Source organism: Centruroides vittatus, unplaced genomic scaffold, assembly GCF_030686945.1.
Source record: "Centruroides vittatus isolate TY-2023 unplaced genomic scaffold, ASM3068694v2 scaffold_2569, whole genome shotgun sequence".
In the NCBI taxonomy this organism is placed as follows: domain Eukaryota; kingdom Metazoa; phylum Arthropoda; class Arachnida; order Scorpiones; family Buthidae; genus Centruroides; species Centruroides vittatus.
The window spans coordinates 960,934-975,527 of NW_027122690.1; the positions used below are offsets into that span (position 1 = coordinate 960,934).

At 27.8% G+C, this 14,594-nt stretch overlaps 1 pseudogene; it reads left to right on the plus strand.

Moving 5' to 3' along the window:
• The first annotated feature begins 588 nt into the window (after positions 1-588).
• LOC136987670 (venom metalloproteinase antarease-like TpachMP_A) lies at positions 589-4,176 on the plus strand (annotated as a pseudogene).
• Positions 4,177-14,594: the final 10,418 nt, after the last annotated feature.

Genomic DNA, 14,594 nt, shown 5'->3' on the forward strand with positions numbered 1-14,594 from the left:
ATAGGACTGAAAATTTGCAAATAAAAAGTTAGTTTTCATGCCAACAAAATGCGCTAAAACAACAAAATTTTTTGTATTGAACAAGCATAACCTTTCTTTTACATTTTATTGATATCATGTATTATGTGAACCTTTAGTAAGAAAAATGTGCTGGAAACGTAATACAGCATAGTACATGCTGTATTACGTTTACCTTCTAACAATTATAGAAAAAACTTCACACTTTATAGCGTGCAACTCTTACATCAGCTTACTGGCTGCAATACACTAACACGAGAAATTAGAATATTGTAACACGTTTTCTTCCACCAACCGTGTAATGATATGAAACTGAATCATTGCTGGTTTCTTAATTTTTCGGGTAAACTAAGTAACAAGCAAAAATACGTAATTTCGAAAATGTTTCCTATGCTTTTAGATGGTAATAAATAAAATCCGAAAAATAACGGGTTTTCTAATCACGACAAAACATTCCAGATTACGGATGACGTCATCGGCGCCTTGTAACACATGTTTCAAAATCTCGACAACTGGGAGCACACGTGTAAACTTTCTATAAAAGGACTGGAGTATTGATGCAGATCAATCATGTTTCTGTACGTGATAGTTGTTCTCTTTTGTTCCCCCGTTTTGGCCATTCCTGGTGGTAAGTGTTTACGTTCTATCTTCACTAATTCATGGATTAAATGATGTATGAAATATACGTTATAACTCGAATTCGATGTTCCATTTTCCTACACGTTTCAGGTCGAACGAAGATAACTTATCCATCTGTGGAAACATTACGATCTGGAGAGAAAATACTGACTCTGCGTGCCTTCGGCAATGTAATAGCATTGAAATTGGAATCGGCTGGCGATGTCGTAGCCGATTATTTCACTGTTACGGACGGAGACGGAAAAATTCATAAAACTGTGCGTATTTTCTTGTTTATATTTCGTAGGCGAGTATTTTGCAAATTTAAATTCATTTTAGTATATTTTATTTGTTATATTCTGTTATTTCGATGAAGGATGTGAAAAACCTGAAAAGCAAGCTGTTTAGAAATAAAGAAAAGATGGCATCTTTGTATATTAACGAGGAAGGACCTTTGGAAATTGTAAGTGTTTAAATATAGATTTATTGTTGCGAGTAAAATTCGTTATTGAAATAAAAATGCTGAGGGGTTTCTTGAATTAAACAAGTCCTAAAATGACTTTATATTTGATAAATTATCGATTACATGCGGATGAACTATAAACATTTTCTGAAAAACACGAAATTTGCTTATGCTTTACAGTAATTGTTATGTTTTTTCTAAGAATTATTTTATATAATTAGAATTGCAATTTCTGTTAAGTATTTCATTTTCATTGGTTTTTATTTATCAGCACATTCATGTATATAGCCTAATGCTACAGATCGCATAATATCTACGTCATTATTTTCGCCAAATTTACTTTCATGATGGTATTGATGTGAATGTATTTAATGATTTAAAAATAAAATTAAGAATGTAAATCAAAATACAAAGGCGGAATGATAAAATCTATCTCTACTTTACCTTACAAAAATGAAGCTATTAAAATATGTTTTGTGATTTGATTTTAATACAATAATTGTTCCGCTTTTGTTTTTGTTAAGAAATTATAACATTCGTTAATTAACGTTATTTATTGTTATTTTGTTACTCTTTCAATGCAGTTCTATATATAAAATAGAGAAGAATTTTCTAAATACATTAATTAAAGCTTCTACAAAGCGCTCTTGGAGAGGGTTTTATCAGTTACTTTGTAGCTTCGAATACCTTTGTAAAAAGCGGAACAAAAGTTCTTTTTGAAAGTCGCAGGATTAAAAAAAAACAAGAAATTAAACTTTAAAATTAAATTTTTCTTTATGGAGATTTTTCATTAAGGGTGAAAAACATTTAAAAATAATCGTAATATTTTAAATTGTATCAGAGATTATTGCCTCCTTCTTTTCTTCTCGACTATTTAAATTGTAAGTTATATTTATACTAAACTTAATTAAATAATACTTGGAATATACTGTACGTAGAGCACGTATTTATTTATTGGTTACTTTCCTTTAAGAATTACAATTTCATTAAAATCTTTCCATTATTATTATCACAATATAATTCAACTACTTAAGTAATTATAAAATTTATACAAAATTTTCCTCAACTTCATGCATTTTCAGAAAGGGTTGATAGATTCTAGAATGAAAATTGAGCCTTGTGCCTCAAACGAAGAAAATAAAGACGGGAGGAAAGCTCACTGCATTACAAGACGTTCTGAAGACGACAAGCGTTACGTCCATGATACAGGTACTGTACTTTATGGAAGTATTACAATACGTTATAAATTTTTATTTATATTTTAAATATTGTACTATACTTTTTATTGTAAATAAATTGAAATTTTATCGTTTTTAGTCATTCTTCCGAGTATTAATCAAATGTATTCAAGCGACTCTCTAATGGTGATGCAAGATGATCAATGCGTACGTTTAGACTACTTTTTTTCTGACAGAAAGTAACTTTACTCGTCACTTTCCCAATTCAGAAGAAATCAAAGTCTATTTAACGATGGCATTAGTCAGGGTATGCTGAAAATCTTCGTATTTTATAATTAATTATTATTTGTAGATTTTCGTATAGTGTTTTAATGTTTTTTTTTTAAATTCAATGTAATAAATGATTAATTTTATTATGTTTTAACAAACATAATATTGATATATTCAAGGCTCAAAATATAATGGATACGTTAAATCTGCGAATAAAGGTGCGCTTGATTGGAGTTACAGAGTACAATGTAAGTAGAAAGCTGAGAAATATATCAATTAAAACTGCAGGATGACAAATTGTAATTAAATTCTTCAAACGTGTGAATTGTGAAGACACTTTTACTTTAAAGTAGAGTTTTTTTATAAACTTTGTAAACATTAATATCAAGAGCTACAAAATTTAATACTTGGTTATCCTTTAATTACATAAAAGTAATAAATTATAACAAAGTTATGTTAATTTTATTATTTAGCTACACATTTTCATATTTGTTATAATTAAATATTTCTTATAAAATAGAAGTCTTGTTACGAAAGTAAAATGAATATATATCAATCATTATTTTGACTCTTCTAATGAAGATTTGATTATATTTTTTACAGAGGAATTTTCTCTTGATATTTATTTTCTGTTTTCAGAAAGAAAATGAACCTGATTACATCAAAAAGACTGAAATTGTTGGGCATGAAGAAGATCTATCTGTTAATCAATTAATAGGAAATATGATGGATTATTTTTGTCAACATCAAAATGACAAAGGTTTTGAAGAATATAAAAAAGCTAATATAATTATGCATATAACTGGGTGACAAATTATTATTTTCTTAGTTTTCTAATCTGCTTAAAGCACTTTTCATTATAATGTTAGTACTGTATATCCTTTAATGCGTTTTAGACGAACATTTGGTCATCTATATCCGGATGGAAACCTTTTTACTGGCATACACGGTATTTAATTTTACTTATAAATTCTTAAATACGTCGCTGTTCTTATGAGTATTTTATTGAATTCATTCAGGGATAGCACCTTTAGGTGGTGCAGCTTGCGACTCTTGTGGTAAATGTGGAGCCGTTTCTGTCGGTGACGATCCTCTTTACAGAGATGAAATTATAGCTCACGAATCTGCCCATTTGTAAAGAATTTTTGTATTACAAAAAGCAATTAAAATTATTTTATTATCTAACAAATATTTTTCTAGAATGGGCAGCCCGCACGATGGGGAAGGACCCGAAAAGAGTTTGCCCGGTGCTCCAGGGGCTAAGGCTTGTTCCGGAAGCGATGGATTTATAATGGGTGACGAGAAGGGTGAAAATAAAAGGAAATTTTCTAATTGTTCGCGTGAGAATATTAAATATTTCCTAAGGTAAATATAATTTCTCTGTACAAAGTACTTTAAAATAAAGATATTTTAATAACTTTTTTCATTTTTAACAGCTTGCAGAATTCCCAATGCATTATTCAAGATTGCAAAAAATAAGGAATGATGCAACAATGTAAACAATACTATGAACTGTCTTCAATAATTATAGAATATTGTAAAATTCCTAATCTGTGAAGTAGAAAATTATAGAGTAGCAGAATTGTAATACATTTAACAGTAAATGATAATAAAATAATTCGTTGCAAATCATCTAATACGTTTTAGAATGAATTTATGCATTAATTAAATGCATAAAATAAAATTACAAAAGAAACTAGTAATATAGAAACACGTTTATTAGCAGTATGTTCGCTTCTTTCTTAACACAATAATTAACAATACAGTACAGTTAAAATATAGGAAAGGTAAAGTTGATTTTTACTCTTTCAAAGCCCCGGACTTCTGGTTAAGAACCCCTGGCCTAACTCTACATCGAACTGTAGCCGAGGATGGTCCTGGGCTACAGCATGTCCAGAATAATGACGATTTAATATCAATATTGATTATATTACTTGATTAGATTCAAAGAATGAAACATCCAAAGTACAATTACCTATCTATAAATTCTTGCATGAATATATGTTATAATAAATCCTTTAGATGAAAAGAGATTAAAGCCAATCCCACCCCGAAGTAATTATATCTATAAATAAATTAGAATTTTTATTTCCTTACGTTTTCCTTACTACCGATTTTTCTATGTTGTACAGTCGTTTTGGCTACACCAATATGCGTTATGTAAACAAGAATTTATATAACGCTTATTTTAAAAAAGTTCTAGGAACAGCATTAAAATAGCATTTTATATATTATCAATACGGTATTTCTGTATGTTTATTATAAATTTCTTGATTAGCTTGCATTTTTACATATTCCAAAGAGCGGTGTTGTTTTAAACATATCTTTTGATTAAATTTTTAATTTTACTTTATACACAACATTAAACTCTAATACATAGTTTACCCCTCTTTTCTATAAAAAGAAGTGAGGCGTAATGAGGCGGTTTACGCCGCCTTTCTATTCATTTCTACCGTAATAAACGTTTAACTTGATATCAGAAGATTTCAATTCTTTACGCTGTCAAAGTCACTTTAACTGAAATTTAGATAAGTAATTTAAACTGTGTTTTATTTCAGATAATCCAGATCGAGTTGATGTATTTTACCCAACTTTCAAGACATTAAAATCTGGATAAAAGAGAATGATATTTCGTGTTGACGAACAAGACGTAGATGTAATATTGCAACCTGCTGGCGATCTAATAGCGGTAAATTTTACTATAACTCATTTAACTGATGAAAATAAACATTATTCGGTATTCGAAATGTATTTTTTATTACGATTACGTATAAAAATAACCTAACTGCTCAATCTTCTTTGTGTTTTAAGTCTGACGTAGGTGATTTTAAACCGAAACTGTTCAGAAATAAAGAGGAGGGAGCAGCATTTCATATCGACGAAGATGGACCACTATCAATAGTTGGTTTTATTTAGTTTTAAAATTTTGCGTCGATATAAATGAAATCTTCGTATTCAATTTTCATAAATAATATATAACAGTTTAACATTTAAGTAGGGGAAGGTGGTGCAAGATGGGGCCATGGGGCAAGACGGGGACGTCTGTTTATTCGTGGTTAACGTGCTTTCATCTAGCTGTTATTTGGGGAACTAAATGTCAACCTCAAGAGGGGTCACGGGACGAGAGAACGTCCGAATCGCTTCCTTTGTTTGAAAGTAAGACAGTTTTCTACGTTTCAGCAATACTTCATCTAATTTTACGCCCGCTATAAAGTTTCTACAAAATAAGTATTATTGTGAACTTTTACATTACCTTTTAGATGAAGATATTATGGTATTCCAAGTAACCTTTAAGTCTGTAATTCTTTAGTTTTGAAATAAAGTTGACTCGTGTTTGCAGTCAGTACGAAAACTGCACGTTGGGGCAAGATGGGGTACCCCATTTTGCCCAAGGTTGGCCACGAATTCTGCTGCTGGCTAGAGGCACCGCAATATAGTGCAGTGAACTACTTTTAAATTCGTTGTCATTGATAATTCTATATCACCTTTTCGAATATAAAAGATAATAAATTTAAAAATGATCTTTTTATAGTAAATGAAATATTCCACTTTTAAATCATATCTAACTGTAATAAATGCAGTATATACTGTATTACTTTATTATTTATGTTTTTACGTTTTATTTTATTTATGAAAACATTTTTTAAATTTAAATACTATCTTAACAAGAAATAAAATGTGAGATAACAATCGAAATAAAAATATTTTTTCACAAAAAAAATATCGTCTGCTTACAAAATAGCGAAACTGAGCATGCGCGAAGTGACTATCGTCTGGTAAAGTAAATACGAGTAAGTTCAAACTTTTATATTTGTTTATTCGGAAAATAATAAATGTAGTCGTTGTGATAAATGGGCACATATTCTTGTGCCAATATTGAAGAAAACGACAGTTTAACCATTTTAATTTGTCCTTCTTGTATATAAAAATAATATCCCCATCTTCCCCATGAGTGGGGCAAGATGGTGCATTTATATATAATTTTAAAATATTAAATTTTCTTGTTTTTAAAAACGTTTATCAAAAATTAAATGTTGTATTATATATTAGCAAAAGTTGTAGTTGCTGATAATAAAAAACTTATTGTTCTCATTAAAATGGTTGCCATCTTATGACTTTTCAAACCTTAACGTCCTCATCCTGCCCCACTTCCCCTATTTAACTTTAAGTTTTTAATTTTTTAGTCATTTACTGTTTATTATGAAAGCTCTTAGCATATTTCTCATTCGTGGCGCAGTGCAATACACTCAAACCTGTTTTTGTGCGATTTTTTATATGTGCAATGTGTTTTGTGCAATTATTTTTGTGCAGTATACCAATTTGATTGAAATTCATATACCGCACACAAAAAATCACACAAAACAAATCGCACAAAAATAGACCGCACAAAAACAGGTTTGAGTGTATAAGTTTTTGACCCTCCGTTTAGTATAGACAGATTTGGAAACAACTAAAATAAATGAAACATTTTGCTGTATACATTTCTTATTTTATTGCAAATACAGCATATTTGACTTACTTTAGCACGAGATATAAAACTTAATATATGAAATTATTGTTATTAATATTGTTTTATTTTAAAAAGATATGACTTCAAATACCCTTCATTTTTATTTTTATTCAAAATTTTCTTGATCATTTTATATTCTTTCACGTTTTATACAAACCGCAGCATGTCTCTTGCTTATATCTTTTGCTTATATCTAGTATCATGCTTCATTTTGTAACAACGAATTTTAATATAGCTACTGTAAATATGATTTAACATTGGTTGGATTTAATACCACCAATGAATATTCAGTTGTTAAAATGTTTAAATCTTAAATATATAAATCTTAAGTAACGAAGAGAAAGTTCAAAAATGACAGTTTTTGAAGTTAAATTAGGTTAATTTGATAGATGATTCAATTGGATTACTTTTGGAGTAAAATGTTTACTTTTATAATGTTTAAATACGACAAATATAAAGTAATATTTCGAAAATGCTCATTAATATTTATATTATGCGATAGCCAAGTGTGTATTGACATTTAATAATAAAAAATTAATAATAATTCAATAGGCCAAGCTTTGTCCTATTGAATATTATTCACTCATTTCTTCATACCTACACATATATAAAAATTAAATTCACATCCGTCATTGTCCGTTTGTTCGCGTATCGTGTGCACCGATTTATGTAGAACTTAGTGCATATTTTCAGGATATTCTTCGGAAATAAATAGACTTCTTTCTAATTAAGACCTATCAGTCTGACTGTTCGAGTATCAAGTGAGAACGACTGAATTCTTCTCATGTTATACAAATTATTTAAATAAATTTCGATGTATTTTTTTTCCTTTGTCTATTGTATTTTTTATAAGTTTAGTAGAAGTACATATATTTTTCTGTGTGTACAGTTTTATATGTGTGTAAATGTTTATATAAGTACATTACCTTTATTTCACATATTTTCTCGAGCGAAGCCGCTTATTTCGGCTAATTACATATAAAAAACTAACTGTAGTAATGACTTCATTTATTAAGATATATAAATCTTTAATATTTATACATATATCCTACGAATAATAAGATAATTATAGATAAATTTAGAAACTTCTATTTAAGAATTGGATGTCCTCATGACGGAGAAGACCAAGAAGATAGCTTACCTGATAGTCCAACAGCAGTACATTGTCCAAGTAATGATGGATATATTATGGGTGATGGTAGAGGTGCAAATAAAATGAAATTTTCTTCCCGTTCGAGAGAAAATATTATGTATTTTCTAAGGTAAGTGACATTTTACCTAATTAAAATTGATGATTTAAAGCAAATATTACTTTATATACTTTTGTGTTTAACAGGTTTCCTAGTGCCGATTGTCTTTTTGACAGGTGTTACGATGATCGAAAATAACGGTAATTGAGAGTATATAAAGCATATTTTATAGGTAAATCTCCAAAATATTGGTAATGTTCACGTAATATTCATTTATTTCTGGAATTATTCTGTAAAAATAAAACTTCGTATAATAAATAAAAGCGCTATTATTAAAGAAAGTTTATTAAAATTTCAATTAGATTAAAATAATTTAAATTTTCTACTGGTTGAATATGTTTAGATCAAGTTGATATGGTATATTCAATGATAGAAACGCTTAAATCGGGGGAGAAGCATTTGTAATGAATTTATTATTACAGATGCTAAGAGTAGAAAAAATACAATTCGGTATTTTGAATTTAATTTCGATTAAAAATAGTGTTTTATTTAGAATACATATACAAGGAAGATAAAAAAATTACCATTAAACTCTACTTCTATTGTTTTTATATCTTAAGTTTGACGTTAATAATCTTAAACAGCGACTCTTTAGAAACAAAAACAATGGAGCTGCTCTTCATATCGATGAAAATGGAGCTATAAAAATAGTTAATTCTACTTAATAGAAAATACAGTATTTCATTTTAAAGTCTAAGAGACATATTATGTTTATAATATACCGATATACTATTTAATAAGGATATTAATGATATCAGTCACTTATGCTACTTGAAGTGTAATAATGGACTAATATAATTTATATTCATAAAAGGTTTAGATTTGCTGCCTGAAGTTGTATACAGATGATAAATTTATTAACAGAATGGATTCTTTGTTGATCTGCAATTTGAAAAAATTGCAACTTATAAATTTCCACTGCCGTCCGTCTGTCCGTCTGTCTTTCCTTAATCTCGCGAATGAAGTTATATAGATAAAAATTGAAAAAGAATATGTATATCTAAGGAGAAAGAAGCCCCGATTAACTATATGTAAACTTTTGATAAAAATTGGAAATCACGTTATTTCAATTCAAAATGTTTTTCCTCTCGAAGCAGTTAATATTTGACCGGCATGACTCTCTTGTTAAAGGAAAAGTATGATGTACAGGGGCGAGCCACAGCCAATTTGAGGTAAAGAGCATATATATTAAATGATGGCCCATTGAATGGGTCGAAAACGTTTGTTTTTATGATTAAATTTAAAGTTCTCAGCGTTAAGGTGTGTTTATTTTACAATATAAATAAAATATGATTAAAAATTGCAACCTGGCATTGTGACCACGTCACAATAAATAATTTCTCGTTGTGTATAAAAAGCTAGACGATTTTAATTACTGAATGTTATATAAAGCTTTTTAGTAACAATGTTCATTATTTTAATATCAATATATGCTCTATACAATACAGAAAAAAAAATGAAGAATTTTCTAAATACAATCAAACTTCGGTTTTCGAACATAATTTATTCTTAAAAGTTGTTTTAAAACCGAAACAAATTTTTACATAAGAGACGATATAAAATGAATTAATCCATTTCTGATCCCCAAAATAAAACTTTTTTTAACCTTTTCAGTCGTATTTCATGCTTAAAATGCCTACAAATGCAATGTAATATTATACATAATAGAAAACTGTATTATATGTAATAAAGTTTTTATATTTAATTTAACTTAAGTATCTTTAAACACGAATTCTTAGATGTCATTTATATTTTGTGAATGTCAATTAACTCATTTTTAATTAATTTGATTTAAATATAGAATTGGTCGGGCTTAACTATTATAAAATATAGATTTGGAATTATTAAAAAGTAAAAGAAGCGTAATACGAAGCTCGGCTACTAAATTAATAAATTACAAGCGGAATTTCCTAGAAACCAATCAAATATTAAAGTGATAGAAACCTTGCTCAATTAATATGCAAAAAAACTCGCTAACTGAAATCAATGGAAAGATCGAATGGATAACGGATCTTGATGATTTCAAAAACGAGCTTAGAAATGTGGTAGAATATAAGAACAAAATTATTTTACATAAGGATCGCGCAAGTAAATATATAAGGAAACTTTTACATGAAACTATTTCCTGCGTTTCGAAGAACAACGGAATGCGTAACGAAATTCGACAAACAGCTCGTAGGTTTTATAAAATTAAATTACCCAAACTCAGTATTGATACTTTTAAAGGAGACATGTGTGGCTGGTCCACATTTTGGTCACAGTTCAGAACAGTCATACTTGAAAACGAAATTGAGAAGTTTAATACTTTGAAATCATTCTTGATTTTCTGTGTGTTCTTCACGTTACTATAACCAAAATGAAAACCTGTGTCTCATAGAAAGTTTTCACGGGTGCATTTCCTTTCGGTGGATCGCCCTGGTTTCTCGTTGCCATAATCAAATAAACCATTCTTCATTTCTCTATATTTTTCTTCTTGTCTGAAGATCCCCGTTCGAAGATATTACGCAGAAAACCTTTCTTTTCTTCGCTGATTTTTATTAGAAAATAGCAAAAACCTTGAGATTGCAACGAATTACATGTAGTAGATTGATCACTTTATTGACTACTTTACAAACTTCCAATTCGTCATTTTATACATCTCAAAACTTGTATATTTTGAATTTTACATTTTATGATACAATTATATTATTTGAAATAATTCGCGTAAATAAATCGAGACTTGAAATTTATGTCCTCTCTAAAAACCGAAAAAAATACATTTTTCTCGGTTTATGACTCAAAAATTCTTTAAATCTATTATGAAAACTAAAAAACAAAAAATGTAAAATGAAATTCATAGACAAAAACCTTCAGTTTTTCAACAATTGATAATTTATTGTAAGCGCTCGTCAACAATACATTTTGCACTCGATTGTTATAGAAGAGTGTTGACTTTTCGTCATTGAATTTTCATTCGATGGATTTTTTTCTAAATCTTCGAAACATTCCCAATGTATCGAATCAATCTAAAAACTTCAGACAGTTCATATGAAACAATCAGAATATTTTAGATTGATCGAGATCGAGTTCTCGATCAAACTGAAATGTCGAGATGGAGGCCGATATGTGGTCTTTACACATCGAGTTTGAGCGAAATAAACCCAATCCGGGCCATTTTATTATCTATGAGAAAAAAAAAAGACACCCCGTTTCCTGAAAGCCCGCGTAGGGCGAAGACAACCTTCCAAGAAAAAGTATTTATAGAATGCTTAGAAACTCTGAAATAATAGGAATATTTAATAATAATAATACTTCCAAGACTGGAAAGAAGTGCAAATGTAATGTAGTTTTTCAATTATAAAATGTCTTTTTTTTATTCTATTTTCCACGTAATGTATAATAGAATCTTCCTAAAATTTCAACCGTCATTTAAATGATGTCTAAATTTAGAATTTTTAAATATATTTTATATATTTAAAAACATGATTGAAAATTGCAGCCCAGTATTGTGACGATGCCACAATAAATAATTGCTCGTTAAATATTAATTTTTCAAACCAACAAATGTAAATTTTGAATACAAATTTTCTTTTCCAAATCATTTCTAATTTCATTTTTTTCTCGTCCATAAAAAATATTCAAATTAAATAAATGATTGTATTATAAACTGGCTGGAGGTTTTGGGGTTTTCTTCGCGTTTGTATCACCTAAATAAGTACGAATTTCCCTTTGTATTTTCAAAAAATGTATCTGATAAATCGTTCATTTTTTTTCTGATGCAAATATATATAAATTGAAAGGAGAAATTATATTCGATCTACTTTTATTAAGGTAGTTTCAAAAATTTAATATTTATAATTTTATTTTTTATAATAATTGTTATATCATTTATGTTTTGAAAAATACATTTTTATTTTATTAAAAATCTGACGTAAAAATTACGTAACGTGTAAAAATTTGTAGAGACGTTCGATTGTTTGTAACAATAGCTTCATATTGTTATATTTTCAATTGTCAAACGAAATCGACAAAATGGCGAAAATTTTCACTTTTTCTCTCTTCGATTCGTTACTTTATGACAGAATTTCCTTTTAAGAAAACTTCAATAAAGTAATTAATTAATTTGATTATTTATAAAAAATTAAAAATCACGTTTAAATATCAAATCGTCATTAAAATTTCCATTTACACCTATTTATAAATAAATAAAATGAATTTGTTTTATTTAAACGTTGTATTCGGTTAAATATAAATTTATATTCAATCAAACAACGAAAATCTCATTTTGATTCGCAGATCTGTGTTCTTAATTTTTACAAATATCCATATAAAATTAAAGTTAATTCCTAGCGATTTAAACAATATTATTTACGAATTTCAGTAATTTATAATTTATATTATATTATATATTTATAATATATATTTTAAACATCTTAGCTGCAATTTTGATTAAAAAACTCTTCTTTCTATAGGCAAATGCTCGCTTTTCGTGAAGGAAGACGAAGATAACTCAAGAGAAAGTTGCAGTTTCCTCATTGTTTATATAGTTTTTAGTAGTATAATTCTTAATTACTGCAAAGACATTTTATACGATAGTTTTTATTTTAAATACATTGAAATTTCGTTGTTTTCAGTTATTTCTCCGAGTGTTAATAAAGTATATTTAAATGGTTTTATAACAATGACGATAGAACATCAATGTGTTGTTATAGACTAAATATTCGTAACAGAAAGTAATTTACTCATCGCTTTTCGTATTTAGAAGGCATCAAAGTCTACTTATCGATTGCGTCACGTACGTCAGAGTAATTTGAAAAATTTACATCTCTTATAATTTATTTCTGTTCATAAACTTTCGTGTAGTCTTTTAATGTTTTTTTACAATAATATAATGAATTATTAACTTTATCATGTTTAAAAAAAGATAATATTGATATATTCCCGATTCAAAATAATAGTGCGATTGATATAGTATAGAGCATAACTTTATTTATAATATAATTTATTTGACAGAAATGTAGAAAAAAAATTATTTTCTGAATTCAGTTTATATTCTGAAAAAATAATTTCCATTAATAATATTATAATAAGAAATTTAATGAATAGAACTTAAAAAAAACATAACATCGTCAGACAGAATTTTTTACGACAGAATATCTTTAATTGTTTAAAAAAACAACGATTTAGAACATGAAACAAAACGGATGTTTTAACAAACCAGGAACCAGCGTTGCCAGATTGGATTTTTGATGCCAAATTTGCGAAATTTGGCTTTTTTTCAGTCTGATTGGCGTCAAAAATTTTGTTTGGCTTTTTAAATTTTTACTATTAGTTCACACTCTCCCTATATATATATATATATATATATATATATATCTTGTGCAAATTTTCAATCGTTAATAAAATACTTTTTATTCATACACTCAAGTTCAAATACATTTTTTAAAACTTGTAGTGGATGTCACTTGATGTTAATACAGTTTTTTTCAAATATTAATTCATTAATTAAATTTAATTAATTAATTTTAGTTTTATATGGGAGAAAAAAATTTCTCTTATATAAGATATTTAGCATATGTATATACATATTTATATTAATTGTAATTATTTAATAAAAAGTAACTAGAATAAAATTTTCCTTTGTTGACCTAAATAGGAATTGACTTTAAAAAAAATTTTTTATATTACTTGTTTCGAATAACATCACGATAATTTTATTTTTTAACAAATCTAATTTTATTTTTTAACAAATCCGATTTTATTTTTTAACAAATCTGATTTTATTTTTTTCAGTATCCGTTCTAAGTTGTATATTATAATTTTTCATCATGGTTTATCACATTTTGGCATTTTTATTTTAGCAAGCTGGCAACATTCTGGTATCCTATCAGTGACTCTACTTCACGCTTTTATAGATTTTAATCTGGCAACACTAAAATAAGAAATTTTGATACTTATTACTACTGTGCATGCCTACGTAGTAACTATTCACCTGTGCCATACCTAAAGTGATTATAAAATCGTTCTCAAAATTATTTTATTTTTTATTTTCATTTATAATTATGCCTAAGTGGAAATCGACATATGACAATAACAGAAAATATAATGATAAATGGAAGGATAGATTTCCTTGGATTAAAAAAGCAGCCGATGATTCTGAATCCGCGTATTGCAAATTATGTAGGTGTATCATACTCCCAAGATTATCCAATCTTTCAAACCATGACAAATCAGACAAGCACAAGAAAAATACTCCATCTACATATCAAACTGTTCTTTTTGTCACAAAAACCAGCAAGACAGTTGAT